The sequence below is a fragment of the Puma concolor genome, chromosome A1, assembly GCF_028749965.1.
Source record: "Puma concolor isolate L17-30 chromosome A1, mPumCon1.1.hap2, whole genome shotgun sequence".
NCBI classification, from domain to species: Eukaryota; Metazoa; Chordata; class Mammalia; order Carnivora; family Felidae; genus Puma; species Puma concolor.
The window spans coordinates 79,302,850-79,317,796 of NC_141667.1; the positions used below are offsets into that span (position 1 = coordinate 79,302,850).

Below are 14,947 nucleotides of genomic sequence, written 5' to 3' on the forward strand. Positions count from 1 at the left end.
AAACTAATCCCTTTTATTCTTATTAAATTCCCTGTTTATAATTCCAAAATGATACCATTACAGAAATAATAAAAATTGATTTCAGTGTAGCAAAGAGTCAATTTTAAATTTAATTCCAAGGGCATAATATTAAAATTTCTTCTGTAATTTCTACCAGGACCTGAAATTCATGTCAATACTGTTTCAATAGATATTGCAATGTACAGGCTATTACCTTCTATCTTCTTGAATTATGGCTTTATATCAGATAAAAATTCATTACAAATAAGTTTACACATTTTGTTTGCATTCATTTCTATTGTCTTCAGATTTTGAGGGACCATTTTTTGCTACAATTCTATACAAGGTATTTGCTTTGTTCATATTCTTTTCTTTGATGCCTGCATTAGAAACAAGATCTTTGGGGTACCAGGGTGGTTCAGTTAGGTAAGTTTTCAACTCTTGATTTCAGCTCATTTCATGATCTCACAGTCATGAGTTTGAGTCCTGGATCAAGCTCCACACTGGGCATGAAGCTTGCTTGAGATTCTCTCTCCCTCTCTCTCTGCCTCTCCCCTCCTCATGCATGTCCTCCCTCTCTCTCTCTCTCTCTCTCTCTCTCTCTCTCACACACACACACACTATATATATATATATATATATATATATATATATATACACACACACACACACACACACATATACACATACATATATATACACACATACATACACATAGTAATATCTATATTACTATATGTGTGTGTGTGTATACATATATATATATATATATATATATATATATATATATATATATATACATAGTAATAAAATAAAAACAAACAAGATCTCTGGCAACAAAACCTGTTAATACAGAAATGTACCTCCATTACTTTGCCAGTAAGACTTGATCTTGGCTGTGTGAAAAAATATTTTCAGGAATCTTCCTGTGCAAATTACTCTTATAAAATAGTCTACATTAAGAATCACAGGAACAGGTAAAGTGATCTCACATTTTGGTTCTGCTGGTTAGCAGAGAAAACTAAAAAGAAAAAAAATATGTTTTATGTTTTTGCAATTTAATACTTAATGTTAAAAATCTCTAAGAAAAATATACAAAGTTTTAACTTCATTTCTTTCATTTCTTTCTGTGCTTCCCCTCATTCTGTTTTTTACTTTATTTAGTATATATACTATATATACACAATGTGGAGTTGTAGGCATGGTTCAACTAATAGTGTCATGAAAAATACTAAAAAACCTGTGTCATTGTCTTTTGTATACAAAACTAAAATGCTAATATCTATCAATCTATTTCTTTGCTTATTTTGTGAAATTTGAGGTTTTCTTACCCAGTAAACTGTTACCATGTGGCAAGCTATGGGAACTTTAAAAGGAAACTGATCTCTCCAGACTTCAGAAAATTAAAGCAAATTATTGTGTATGTGTGTGTATATGTGTCTCTGTGTGTGTGTGTTTAACTTTTTAGAAAGAATGAGCAGGGGAGGGGCAGAGAGGAAGGGAGAGAGAGAATCCCAAGCAGGCTCCATGTTCAGCAGAGAACCCAACACAGGGCTTGATGGCATAGCCCTGGGATCATGACCTGAGATGAAATCAAGAGTTGGACATTCAACGAACCGAGCCATCCAGGCACCCCCACACTATTGTGTTTTTTTGTTGCCTGGAGCATAGAATCTAGGCTTTGGGGAGATTATAGCATCACTGCAATGGTTTGTGAGGTACTCCCACTCCAACACTAGCAGAATTTCAGGGTCTTGAGAGCATTAAAAATGCTTGGAAAACCAAACAGCAAATGAAGCTTCCACACATTGATGGAATATATATAAGTCCTGTCTTAGGAAATTAAAAAAAAAAAAAGGCATTTGCATATATTAAATTTTGGGGAGCATTTGTCAACACCACTTTTTATACAGGGTAGTGTCAAGGTGTTTGATATACCTTACCTGATTGAGGGGAATATTGTTCTAAATCTCTGCTAATAAACCATTAGTATATTCATATCATCCAGTAAGCATCTACTCTGTCCTAGCCAATGTGTGATGCTAGTGATTCAGGGTGACAAAGCAGACATAATCCAGGCCTTAATGGTGCATATATTCCAGTACAATAACAAATAGAAAAGTAAAGCAATTTTAGATGGATATATAACGTAGAGAAAATAAAACCTGGTAATTGAATAGGGAGTGACGGTAGATGGTTGGCCAGGGAAAGTCTAATGCTTTAGGAAGTATGTTTAAGCTGAATCTGAAATTACTAGATGAAATCAACTTTAAAATATCTAGAAAGAATGCTCCCAGAAAAAAAAGAGACAAAGCCCCTGTGGAAGAGACATGTTTTCTAATTTCAGATATAAAATCAGCATGGTTGAAATTCAGTGATTAAGAGGTATAGTGAGGCACCTGGGTGGCTCAGTTGAACAGTTGACTCTAGATTTCAGCTCAGGTCATGATTCAACTCAGGTGAATTCTCTTTCCCTCTGCCCCTCTCCCCTCCTCCCTCTCTCGGGATGGGATGGGATGGGATGGGATGGGATGGGATGGGATGGGATGGGATGGGATGGTTTGGGATGGGATGGTTTGGGATGGGAGGGGAGGGGAGGGGAGAGGATAGAGGTATAGTGGTACAAAATATTAAATTTTGTATATACATTTTATATATTTGAAAAATATAAATAAATATAAATATAAATATAAATATAAATATAAATATATATATATGGATATAGATAGATCGATCTCTGGCAACCATGGTAACATGGTTTATTAACTTTTTTATTGTTCATTTTAAAGCATTCTTTGTAAATTTGGATAACTGTCCTTTGTCAGATATATTTTTGTCCTTTGTCAGATATATTTTTGTAGATATTTTTTTACAACTGGTAACAGTTTACTGGATAAGAAAACCTCAAATTTCACAAAATAAGCAAAGAAATAGATTGATAGATATTAGCATTTTAGTTTTGTATACAAAAGACAATGACACAGGTTTTTTTTTTTGGTATTTTTCATGACACTATTAGTTGAACCATGCCTACAACTCCACATTGTGTATATATAGTATATATACTAAATATATATATAAATATATATATATGTATATATTTATATATGTATATAGTGAATTTTTAGAAAGTTAAGAGTGTTTTCTTCAGGAGCATAGGGCTCAGTTATTCTTGCAACAGCTGACTGGGCATGGAAAATATATCTGGCCCAAAGCCATCAAACCATACAGTGAGTCAGGAGTTTAATAATAATGCTGGTATATGTGTTCTTCCAACCAAACTAATCAGTCCTGTCTTGAAGAGTTTTGCATAAAACATGCAGAAATAGAGTAAAGGCAGTGGCAAGATCCAGAGCTGAACAATACAAACAAAGAATGCAGAAGAAGCACTAGAATAGCAAATCATGTATAGCTATTGCTAAGGAAGCAATAAATGAACCATGGCCACATGGCTGTACTGTCTCCTAAATGATCATATGGTTCCTGAACAGTATTACAGTCTCTATGAGATCTGAGTGAGCACCAGCTAAGATTGCACTGTTTAATTAATTCCTCATCTATCCTTTTAACACCATACTATTAGTTTATGTATCTGCATAGATTCTATTCTTTACGTTCTGTGACAAAGCTTTGATAACACATATGCTATTTCATTCTCATTAAAAATCATTTGATGAGATAAATGTTAAAAGGTTTTAATAGTAAATCTGAAGGTTACACATTTCGTAAGTAGGAGATATGGGACTAGAATTGAACCATATCTGACACTAACATTAATATTCCAGAATGAACAGACATTAGCCAAGTCTTTTATATAACCCTGATTGACATGTGGCTCCAGTATGCCCAGCTTTAAAAAAGGTGAGAATTGGATACAAGTCAAGAGAATGAGAAGACAAACTACAGGCTTGGAAAAAATATTTACAAAAATATTTCTGACAAAGGACAATTATCCAAATTTACAAAGAATGCTTTAAAATGAACAATAAAAAAGTTAATAAACCAATTAAAAAATGAACAAAAGACCTGAACAGACATGTTACTTATGAGAAATAAGCATATGAAAAGATGCTCATCATCATAGGCACATAGAGAATTGTGAATTAAAACCATGAAATAATTCTACACACATAGCAAAAACTGATAAAACACTGACAACACCAAATAGGATGTGGAGCAACAGGAACTCCCATTCATTGCTGGTGGGAATACAAAATTGTACAACCACTTTGGGAGACAGTTTAGCTATTTCTTACAAAAGTAAACATTTACTTTGCTATCTAGCAATGGTGCTTCTTGGCATTTGCCCACATGAGCTGAAAACTTAAGTCTATGCAAAAACTTGTACACTTATGTTTACAGAATCTTTGTTTATAATAGCCAAAATGTAAAAACAACCAAGATTTCCTTCAATAGGCGAATGGAGAAATAAACTGTGGTACATCCAGACAATGGAATGTTATTTAATGCTAATAAGGAACAGGCTACTAAATCATGAAAGACAGGGAGAAACTTTAGATGTATATTATTAAATGAAATAAACCAATCTGAAAAGGCTACATACTATATGATTTCACCTGTGTGTTGTTTTAGAAAAGGCAAAACAATGAAGATAGTGAAAGGGTCAATGGTTACCACAGGTTGTAGGGAGGGACAGATGAATAGGTGGAACACAGAGAATTTTTAGGGCAGTGAAACCATTCTGTATGATACCCTAATGATGGATATATGTTAGTATACATCTGTCAAATCCACAGATGTACAACACCAAGAGTGAACCCTAAGGTAAACTATAAACTTTGAGTGACAATGTTTCAATGTAGGTTCATTGATTATAATAAATGTGCTGGCTCCGATGGGGGATGTTGTTAATGGAGGAGGCTATGCATGTGTTGGAGCAGGTGGTATGTGGGAATTATGTATACTTTTTTTATCAGCATTACTGTGAAACTAAAACTACTTTAAAAATAGTCTATTAAAAATGGATATAGTAACACTGAGGAAAAAAAACAGAGAACTATTTAGAGTCAGTGAATTCTACCTAAAAGGTTTTTTTTGTTTTATTTTAATTAATTTACTTTTTAAAATTTGCAGTGGTGGAAGGAAAACCAGTATGAAATACCACAAAGATTTATTTATTTTTGTACATGTATGTTATCTTTTCCAGCACTCAGTACTGAGAGAGATCACTTTGGCCTGAGGTATTTGTTTCTGTCTTATGTCATAGGAGCACAGTTTGTGGGCAGCTAAGAACAAGGGAAAAGAATGTTAGCTTATGGTAGGTGGCACAGTTCTGAGAGACTATGGATAGTCACACAACCCTGAGACCTCCCCAGGAGAAGAGAGGAATGGGCTTCCAATGTTGTGGACTTGCAGTCCCTGGCACCGGGGGAAATGGGCAGGTTGCCTCCTGTGGCTACCATGGCTTGTAAGTTAAGGAGACTTCTCCAAAGGGAGGGAAAGAGTACAGTATATACATGCATAGAAAAGGTTTGAGAGTTTCCAAAAATTTCTAGTCATGTTGAATGGTCAAGCTTTTTCCCTGTTAGAGAAAATCCATAAAGTCCAAGGAAGATGGCTGTCTCTTCAAATGCACAGACACCAATGCAAAGCAAGGAACTTGAAGAATAAAGGGAATATGACACAGCCTAAGGAACAAAATAAATTCCCAGTAACCTACTCTAAAGAAATGGATATTTACGAATTGCCTAAAAAATAATGCAAAATAATCTTCTTAATAGTGAACTACAAGAGAACACAGATGGACAACTAAACAAAATCAAGGATACTGATGCATGAACAAAATAAGACTATCAACAAAGAAAAAACATAAACCAAATTCTGAAACTGAAAAATACAATAACTGTATTGAAAAATTCAGTGGAAAGCTTCAACCACAGACTTGATTGAATAGATAACAATCAGTGAATCCAAAAACAAGTCATTGGAAATTATCTTAAAACTATACATATACATAAGAAAACTATACTGTCATTCAGCTTGTGAATTATTTGAGGCCTCAGCCTAAAGCATCAGCAGTTATACTGCTCATATATTAGAAGAATTCATAATGTGAAAATGTCAATACTATCCAAATCAGTATACATATTCAATCCAATCCTGATTAAAAAAAAAAAAAAAAAAAAAAAAAAAAAAAAACAACTCCAACAGCATTTTTCACATAAATACAAAAAATAATCCTAGTATTTGTATGGAACCACAAAAGATCCTGAATAATCAGAGCCATCTTGAGAAAGGTAAACAGTGAAGGCATCATGCTTCCTGACTTCAAGCTACATTACAAAGCTATAATGAACAAAACAGTATGTTATAGGGATAAAAGCAGACACATAGATCAAAGTAACATAATAGAAGGCCCAGAAATAAACCTAGGAATATTTGGTCAATTAATTTACTACAAAGTAGCCAAGAATACACAATGAGGAAAAATAGTCTCTTCAATAAATGGTGTTGGGAAACGTGGACAGCCCCATCAAAAGAATGAACCTAGGCATGTCTAGGTGGCTCAGTCAGGTAAGTGACTCTCGATCTCATAGTTCATGAGATTGAGCCCTGAGCCCTGTGATGTCAGAGATTCTCTCTCTGCTACTCCCCTGTTTGCTCACTCTCTCTCTCTCTCAAAATAAATAAATAAACTGTAAAAAAAAAAAAAAAAAAAGAAGAAGAAGAAGAATGAAACTGGACCACTATTATATACCATACACAAAAATCACTCAAAGTGGATTAAAGATTTGAATGTGAAACCTGAAACCATAAAACTCCTAGAAGGAAACTCCTTAATGTCAGTATTAATGATTAATCTTGGGTTTGACAACAAAAGCAAAGGCAACAAAAGCAAAAATAAACAAGTGGGACTACATCATACTGAAAAGTTTCTGCAAAGCAAAGGAAATGGCCAACAAAAAAGGCAACCTATAGAAGGGGAGAAAATATATCCAAATGGTATCTAATAAAGTGTCAATATTGAAAATATATTAAGAACTCACAACTCAATAGCAAAACAAACCCCACAAATAATCTGATTAGAAATGGGCAGAGGAACTGAATAGACATTTTTCCAAAGAGGACATACAAACAGGTAACAAGTATATGAAAAAGTGCTCAACATCACTCTTCATGAGGGAAATGCAAATAAAAACCATAATGAGATATCACCTCACACCTGTTAAGATGGCTATTATGAAAAAGACCAGAACAGTTGGCAAAGATGTGAAGAGAAGGCAACCCTTATGCTCTCTTGGTGGAAATGTAAAATGGTTTAGCACTATGGAAAATAATATGGGGCTTCCTAAAAAGATTAAAACCAGATCATACTGGGGTGCCTGGATGGCTCATTTGGTAAGAGTCTGACTTCACTCAGGTCATGATCTCACAGTTTGTGGGTTCTAGTCCTGTGTTGGGCTCTGTGCTGACAGCTCAGAGCCTGGAGCCTGCTTCTTGTCCTGTGTCTCCCCGTCTCTCTCTGCCCCTCTACTGCTCACACTCTGTCTCTCAAAAATAAATAAATATTAAAAAAGAAAAACTTTTAAGAAATAAAATAAAAACAGATCATATGAACCAGAAATGTCAATTTTGGATATATATCCAAAATAACTGAAGTCACGATTTCAAAGAGATTTATGCACTCTCAGGTTCATTGCATTATCCATACTATCCAACATATGGCAACAACCTGAAGGTTCTTCAAGAGCTGCATGGCTAAAGAATCTTGGATATATACATACAATCAGAATATTAATCAGCCTTAAAAAGGAGAAAATCCTGTCATATGCAACAACATGTATTAACCTGGAGGACATTATGCTACGTGAAATTAGCCAGTCACAGAAAACTATGATTCAAATTTATATGAGATGCCTAAAATAGAATCATAGATCATAGAATGGTGGTTGCTAGGGCCTGGGGGAGGGGGTGTTTGGGAGCTGCTTTTCATTGGGTATAAAATTTTACTTATGCAAGATGAGTAAATTCTAAAGATAAGCCATAAAACATTGTGTCTATAGTCAACAGTACTTACTACATTATACACTCAAAACATTGTTAGAAAGGTAGATCTCAGGATAAGTGTTCTTATAACAAAAAAATAAGATAAATTTAAAAATAAAAAAGAACAAAGTACTTAAGATATAAGAAAGAATATAATAAACAGCGATTGCATAAATCTAAATGCTTATTCTCTCCATCTTAGGAATTTGATTTTATTGCATTTCTTCTTAATTAAAACCATCCAATCAATAAGATCTCTCAGATTTTCAAAGCCAAATAGGTATCTCAGAAATTAGATTTAAGGTATCCCTAAAGAACAATTCATTTAGCACTGATTTAAAAACCATCCTACAGAATATGGCATTTGGTCTAAGTAATTCTATTAAGGAAACTCTGTAGTTTCATGTAAATTTTACCATGTCTGAAACTACCAGAAATAATCTAATTTGTGAAGATACTGGATATTATAATTCAATTTGTTTGGATTCATAATTTACATTTTTCGCTGTTAATATAACCTTAGGTTAATCTTAAACATCTATGAAATTAAAGTAGCCTAAACCTAGTAAATTTGTTATAGAGAATAGGAAGTTTTGATTATTTATGTTTTCTATAAGACAGTAAATATTGCACAACCTGGATTACACCTACTTTTTTTTAATGTTCATTTATTTTGAGAGAGAAAGAGAGGGGAGAGGGAGGGGCAGAAAGAGAGGGAGACACAGAATCCAAAGCAGGCTCCAGGCTGTGAGCTGTCAGCACAGAGCCCAATGCGGGGCTCTCACTCATGAACCAAGAGTTCATGACCTGAGCAGAAGTTGGCTGCTTAACCGACTGAGCCACCCAGGCACCCTGACACTTACCTTTTTATACTCTGGTAAAACCAGGGCAAAATTATATTATCAAAATACTCTAATTTAAATGATTCATTTTACTTGAAATATCATATACGAATTTCTCCCTTTCTATATTTGTAAAACCATATTAACACTCTATTTAAAAGCATGAAAAACTTGTTTAAAACTTGGCGGTACCATGTTTCACATAGAATAGACACAGAAAGATTTTCTTTTACAGATGAAAAACACAAATTCTGAAAAAGTCTGCACTAGTTTCTCTTCTCCTGCCAAAATGACAAAAAGAAAAATAAGCAAAACAGACATTTTAAGGGAAAAAATGAAAAATGCCTTAATGAATTAAACTCTCACAGGAGACTATAATTCTCTATAGAAGACTCGCTCAGTGTGGGACCACCAGAAGACTAAGCTGAGCAAAAAAGAACCCATGAGAGCTAATGTTTTCACTTTCTGTTGACAAGTAGCACAGTACTTGTGAGTGAAACTTCTGAAGAAATCTGAGTGGCTCCTTTATACTGTTAAAGTGTAAGAAGATTACTGAAGGTAAGAACAAAACAAAACAAAGAACAACAACAAAACATACGCATGAAACTAGGTCTGTTAATTCCAAGAGAAGGAAACCCATGATGGAAGTAATTGCATGGTTTGCTAAGTGGTACAATTAGGAATTTTTAAGTGTAGGAAGAGGGATGGGGGTGGGGGTTCACCTAAGTTGAGCTAATTAAGCATAAATTCCTAATAGGCCTGAACTTAGTGTATTAAAATAAGTCCCAGTGTTCCTTGTTTAGGAAATAGTCTTTATTTGAGTCTAGTAAGAGTCTGGTGTATTGTGGTATAATGGAGTCTCTCAGAGTCACTTGTAAGAAAACACTACATGTAGTTTTGATATCACCTAGGCAAGTGTCACATTAGATCTATGATAGATCAGAAAAACTGCAAATAGTGAACTACACTACTTCAATAAATGATGTTGTTTTCAACTTGAAAGTGTTTATGGATTGTTTCAATTAGTTTTGACCATAGAAATAGAAAGGTTATGAGGCTTTTAACTTTTACCACTGCAGAAAGTAAATAGGAAACTGTGTAGCGAGGTTTAAAGTTTACAAGATCATGGACATCTCCTAATCCAAGAGCTTCATTTGTATATAAACCTTCTGGTATAAGAAACGTGTCACTTGCCCAACATTAGACCCTGTGCTAATTGGAGAAGTATTACTGGGGTCCATGTTGGGGAAAACAAAACCAAACAAAACAAAAAACCCAAAAACAAGTGGCTGTTTTTCTATTGTACTTACTGTCTACCTTCGTTTATGTAATTTTCTAAGACATTCCTATGTTTAAAAGTAATAGAATATTGAATTTTGAAAACAAGAGTTTAAAGAGTGATTATTTTGACCAGCTATGTTATGGGTAGATATATAAAATAAAACTAAAAAAAAAAAACAAAAAAAAAAAAACCAAACAATTTCCCATTAAAGAAAAACATTCTTTGTGCATCTGCACTTTTTCCTTTTATTTCCTTAAGTAAAACTAAGACTCCAAGGCTATTTAAGACCTATTATCTGGGGCACCTGGATGGCTCAGTTGGTTGAGTGTCTGAGTCTTGATTTCAGCTCAGGTCATGATCTTGCATTTTGTGAGATCAAGCCCCAGGTCGGGCTCCGCACTGACAGCGCAGAGCCTGCTTAGGATTCTCTCTCTCTCCCTCTTTTTCTGCTCCTCCTCTCACTCACTCTCTCTCAAAATAAATAAATAAACATTAAAAAAAAAAAGACCTATGTCTAACAGCACTCACTTTCTGTCATAATATTTCTGATTGCTCTTCTTGGCTTGCAGTAAAATCATTGCAAAGACTATTTTATCCTTCTAGTGATAGATATCTACAGCATCTCAACCACTGTTAAAATTCAATCTCACCTTTTCTGGAACTGTTTGAATAGATAAATAGGAAAATGTAACTGTATATTGGCAACTATAGACATCCTTAGGCTTTCCACTAAGTTAATGAAAAATTTAGTTTGTGGGAGCGTTGATTTCATCCAATTTTCAAACTGAGTTACTGCAAACCTACATTAAAAATTTAAAACATAATGTCAACATTATAAAAGGACACATCTCTCTGTACACAAACCTCCCGTAGTGACTTTTGCAAATTAAAATGCTGAAAATCAAAGCATGGATGCTTAGAAATAAGGACCCTTATTAAAAAGAGGACATAGGGTAAATCATGTTGTTAGCCTTTCAAATTTAAGTATTTTAGGTGACAACATAATTATTTAATGTTCTTAATTAAACCGATAGAATGAGGAAAACCTAAGAAATATTTCTACTATAAAAATTTAACTTAAAAAATAAACATTCTTGGTCTGATATAACATGTAAACTTAGGATAAAATAATTTTCTTGACATAGGGATTCTTCAGAATAAATGCCAAGATAGGAATTAATTTACCTTTTAGAACCTTGAAAATTGATGCACACTTTTTTCCTCCAGTGATCATTTAAAGTGGCTTTAAATCTTATCGAGTAATACGCTCTAGGTTTGTTTTTGGATGATCACCTAATTTGGAAAGGGCTTTCCATTTAAAAACAACAATAATTTTAAATATTGTCATTCAATGTTTGCTTTAGGGTTTAATGATTAAGAGGGAGTAGAGCCTGTCACTTTGGGTCAGTTGAATTTAAGTTAAATTCTTTTTTTTTTTTTTTTTTATTTATATATGAAATTTATTGTCAAATTGGTTTCCATACAACACCCAGTGCTCATCCCAAAAGGTGCCCTCCTCAGTACCCATCACCCACCCTCTCCTCCCTCCCACCCCCCATCAACCCTTAGTTTGTTCTCAGTTCTCAGCAGTCTCTTATGCTTTGGCTCTCTCCCACTCTAACCTCTTTTTTTTTTTTTTTGTTCCCCTCCCCCATGGGTTTCTCTTAAGTTTCTCAGGATCCACATAAGAGTGAAACCATATGGTATCTGTCTTTCTCTGTATGGCTTATTTCACTTAGCATCACACTCTCCAGTTCCATCCACGTTGCTACAAAAGGCCATATTTCATTTTTTCTCATTGCCACGTAGTACTCCATTGTGTATATAAACCACAATTTCTTTATCCATTCATCAGTTGATGGACATTTAGGCTCTTTCCATCATTTGGCTATTGTTGAGAGTGCTGCTATGAACATTGGGGTACAAGTGCCCCTATGCATCAGTACTCCTGTGTCCCTTGGATAAATTCCTAGCAGTGCTATTGCTGGGTCATAGGGTAGGTCTATTTTTAATTTTTTGAGGAACCTCCACACTGTTTTCCAGAGTGGCTGCACCAATTTGCATTCCCACCAACAGTGCAAGAGGGTTCCCGTCTCTCCACATCCTCGCCAGCATCTATAGTCTCCTGATTTGTTCATTTTGGCCACTCTGACTGGCGTGAGGTGATACCTGAGTGTGGTTTTGATTTGTATTTCCCTGATAAGGAGCGACGCTGAACATCTTTTCATGTGCCTGTTGGCCATCCGGATGTCTTCTTTAGAGAAGTGTCTATTCATGTTTTCTGCCCATTTCTTCACTGGGTTATTTGCTTTTCGGGTGTGGAGTTTGGTGAGCTCTTTATAGATTTTGGATACTAGCCCTTTGTCCGATATGTCATTTGCAAATATCTTTTCCCATTCCGTTGGTTGCCTTTTAGTTTTGTTGGTTGTTTCCTTTGCTGTGCAGAAGCTTTTTATCTTCATAAGGTCCCAGTAATTCACTTTTAAATTCTTTACTATATGGAATATAAGTCTATATAGGTTAAGGAGCATCTGGTTTACATTTAAATATATAGAAAATTGTACAATTGAAATAAAATATAACCTAGGTTTTCATTAACTTCCTTTAAAATTGTAGAACGATGATTTCAAATGGATGAGTCCAAGTCAGTGTATGTATTATTATTTTTTCTTTAATTTTATTTATTTTGGTGAGAGAGAGCATGTGCAAGCAGGAGAGGAGGAGAGAAAGAGGGAGACAGAAGATCTGAAGCAGGCTCCCAGCTATCAGCACAGAGCCTGAGGTGGGGCTCAAACTCACAAACCATAAAATCATAATCTGAGCTAAAGGTGGACTCTAAACCAACTGAGACGCCCAGACGCCCCTATTCCTTTTCTTTTACTGTGGTATAATTAACATATAACATTAGTTTCAAGTGTACAAAATAACGTTTTAATATTTATATACTGTGAAATAATCACTACAATAATTCGAAGTAATATGCATTACTACACAGTTCTTGTGATGAGAACTTTCAAATTTTATTCTCACAGCAACTTTCAAATATACAATACAGTATTAACTATAGACACTATGCTGTACATTACATCCACAAACTTTAATTTACAGTTGGAAGTTTATATCTTTTGACCCCTTTCACCCATTCTGCCCACCCCCATCCCTTCTTCTGGCCACCACCAATCTGTTCTCTATGAGGTATTTTGTTTTAGATTGCATATATAAATGAGATCTTACAGTTTGGTTTTCTCTCGCTTGTTTCACTTAGCATAAAGTCATCATGACCCATCTATAGTATCAGAGATTGTTTTTTATGGCTACATAATATTCAGTTATGTGTGTGTGTGTGTGTGTGTGTGTGTGTGTGTGTGTGTAAATATATATGTAAGGTCCACTATAAATACATATCACATTTTTTATCCATTCATCCATTGATGGACACTTAGGTTGTTTCCATGTCTTGGCTTTTGTAAATAATGCTGTAATAACTATGGCAGGGCATATATCTTTTTGAGTTAGTGCTTTCATTTCCTTCAGATAAATACACCGAAGTGGAATTTCTGGATCATATAGTAGTTCTATTTTAATTTTTAATGGGAACTCCATACTTTATTCCACAGTGACTACACCAATTTGCATTCCCCTCAACAGCGCACAAGGGTTTCCTTTTCACCACCTCCTCGTCAACATTAGTTACTTCTCATCTTTTTGATAATAGCCATCCTAATAGGTGTGAGATCATTGTGGTTTTGATTTCCTTTTCTTGGTAATTAGTGATGTTGAGTGTCTTTTCATCTACCTGTTATCTATTTGTATGTTCTCTTTGGAAAAACGTCTACTCGGTCCCTCTGCCCATTTTTTAATCAGTTTATTTTTTCCCAACTGATGTATAAGTTCTTTATGTATTTTTGGATATTAAGACCTTCTTGGATACAATTTTCAGATATTTTCTCCTACTTCATAGGATGCATTTTCATTTTGTTGATGCTTTCCTTCACTCTGCAGAAAGATTTCAGTCTGAGGCAGTCCCACTTGTTTATTTTTGCTTTTGTTTCCTTTGCTTTTTATTTCACAACTGAAAAATCATCACTGAGACTGATATCCAGGTCCTTACAGCCTATGTCTTCTTTCATAAGTTGTATAGTTTCAGGGCACCTGGGTGGCTCAGTCAGTTGGGCATCCAGCTCTTGGTTTCAGCTCAGGACATGATTTCATAGTTTCATGAGTTCAAGCCCCATGTTGAGTTCTGTGCTGGCAGGGCAGAGCCTGCTTGGGATTCTGTCTCCCTCTCTGCCACTCCTCCGCTCACACTTAAATAAATAAGCCTAAAAAATTAAAAAAAAAAAAAACTTTTATAGTTTCAGGTTTTATGTTCAAGACTTCAAACCACCTTGAGTTAGTTTTTGTATATGGTGTTAAATAGTGGTGCAGTTTTCCTAGCACCACTTATTGAAGAGACTATCTTTTCATGGTATATTCTTGGCTCCTTTGTAGTTAATTGACTATATATGCATAGGCTTATTTCTGGGCTGTCTATTCTATTCCATTGATATGTGTCCCTTTTTAATGCCAGTACTATAATGTTTTGATTACTGTAGCTTTGTAATGTAGTTTGAAATCAATTATGTATTCAGTTTTGTTTTTTGCTTTAGTTTTTTTTTGTTTGTGTTTTGTGTTTGTTTATGGGGGGGGGTGGTCAAGATTTCTTTGATTCTTCAGGGTCTTTTGTGGTTCCATACAAGTGTTACACTTGTTCTATTTCCGTGAAAAATGCCAGTGGAATATTGACAGAGTTGAATTGAATCTGTAGATCACTTTG

At 34.7% G+C, this 14,947-nt stretch overlaps 1 long non-coding RNA gene across 3 annotated transcripts in view; it reads right to left on the bottom strand.

The window, feature by feature from the left end:
- Positions 1-13,284: 13,284 nt before the first annotated feature.
- LOC147584249 (uncharacterized) overlaps positions 13,285-14,947 on the bottom strand; it is a 151,791-nt gene continuing 150,128 nt past the window's right edge. For all 3 annotated transcript variants that reach the window (XR_015255268.1, XR_015255271.1, XR_015255270.1), the window contains one exon: positions 13,285-14,453. This is a non-coding gene — a long non-coding RNA (uncharacterized LOC147584249). The remainder of the gene's footprint in view (positions 14,454-14,947) is intronic.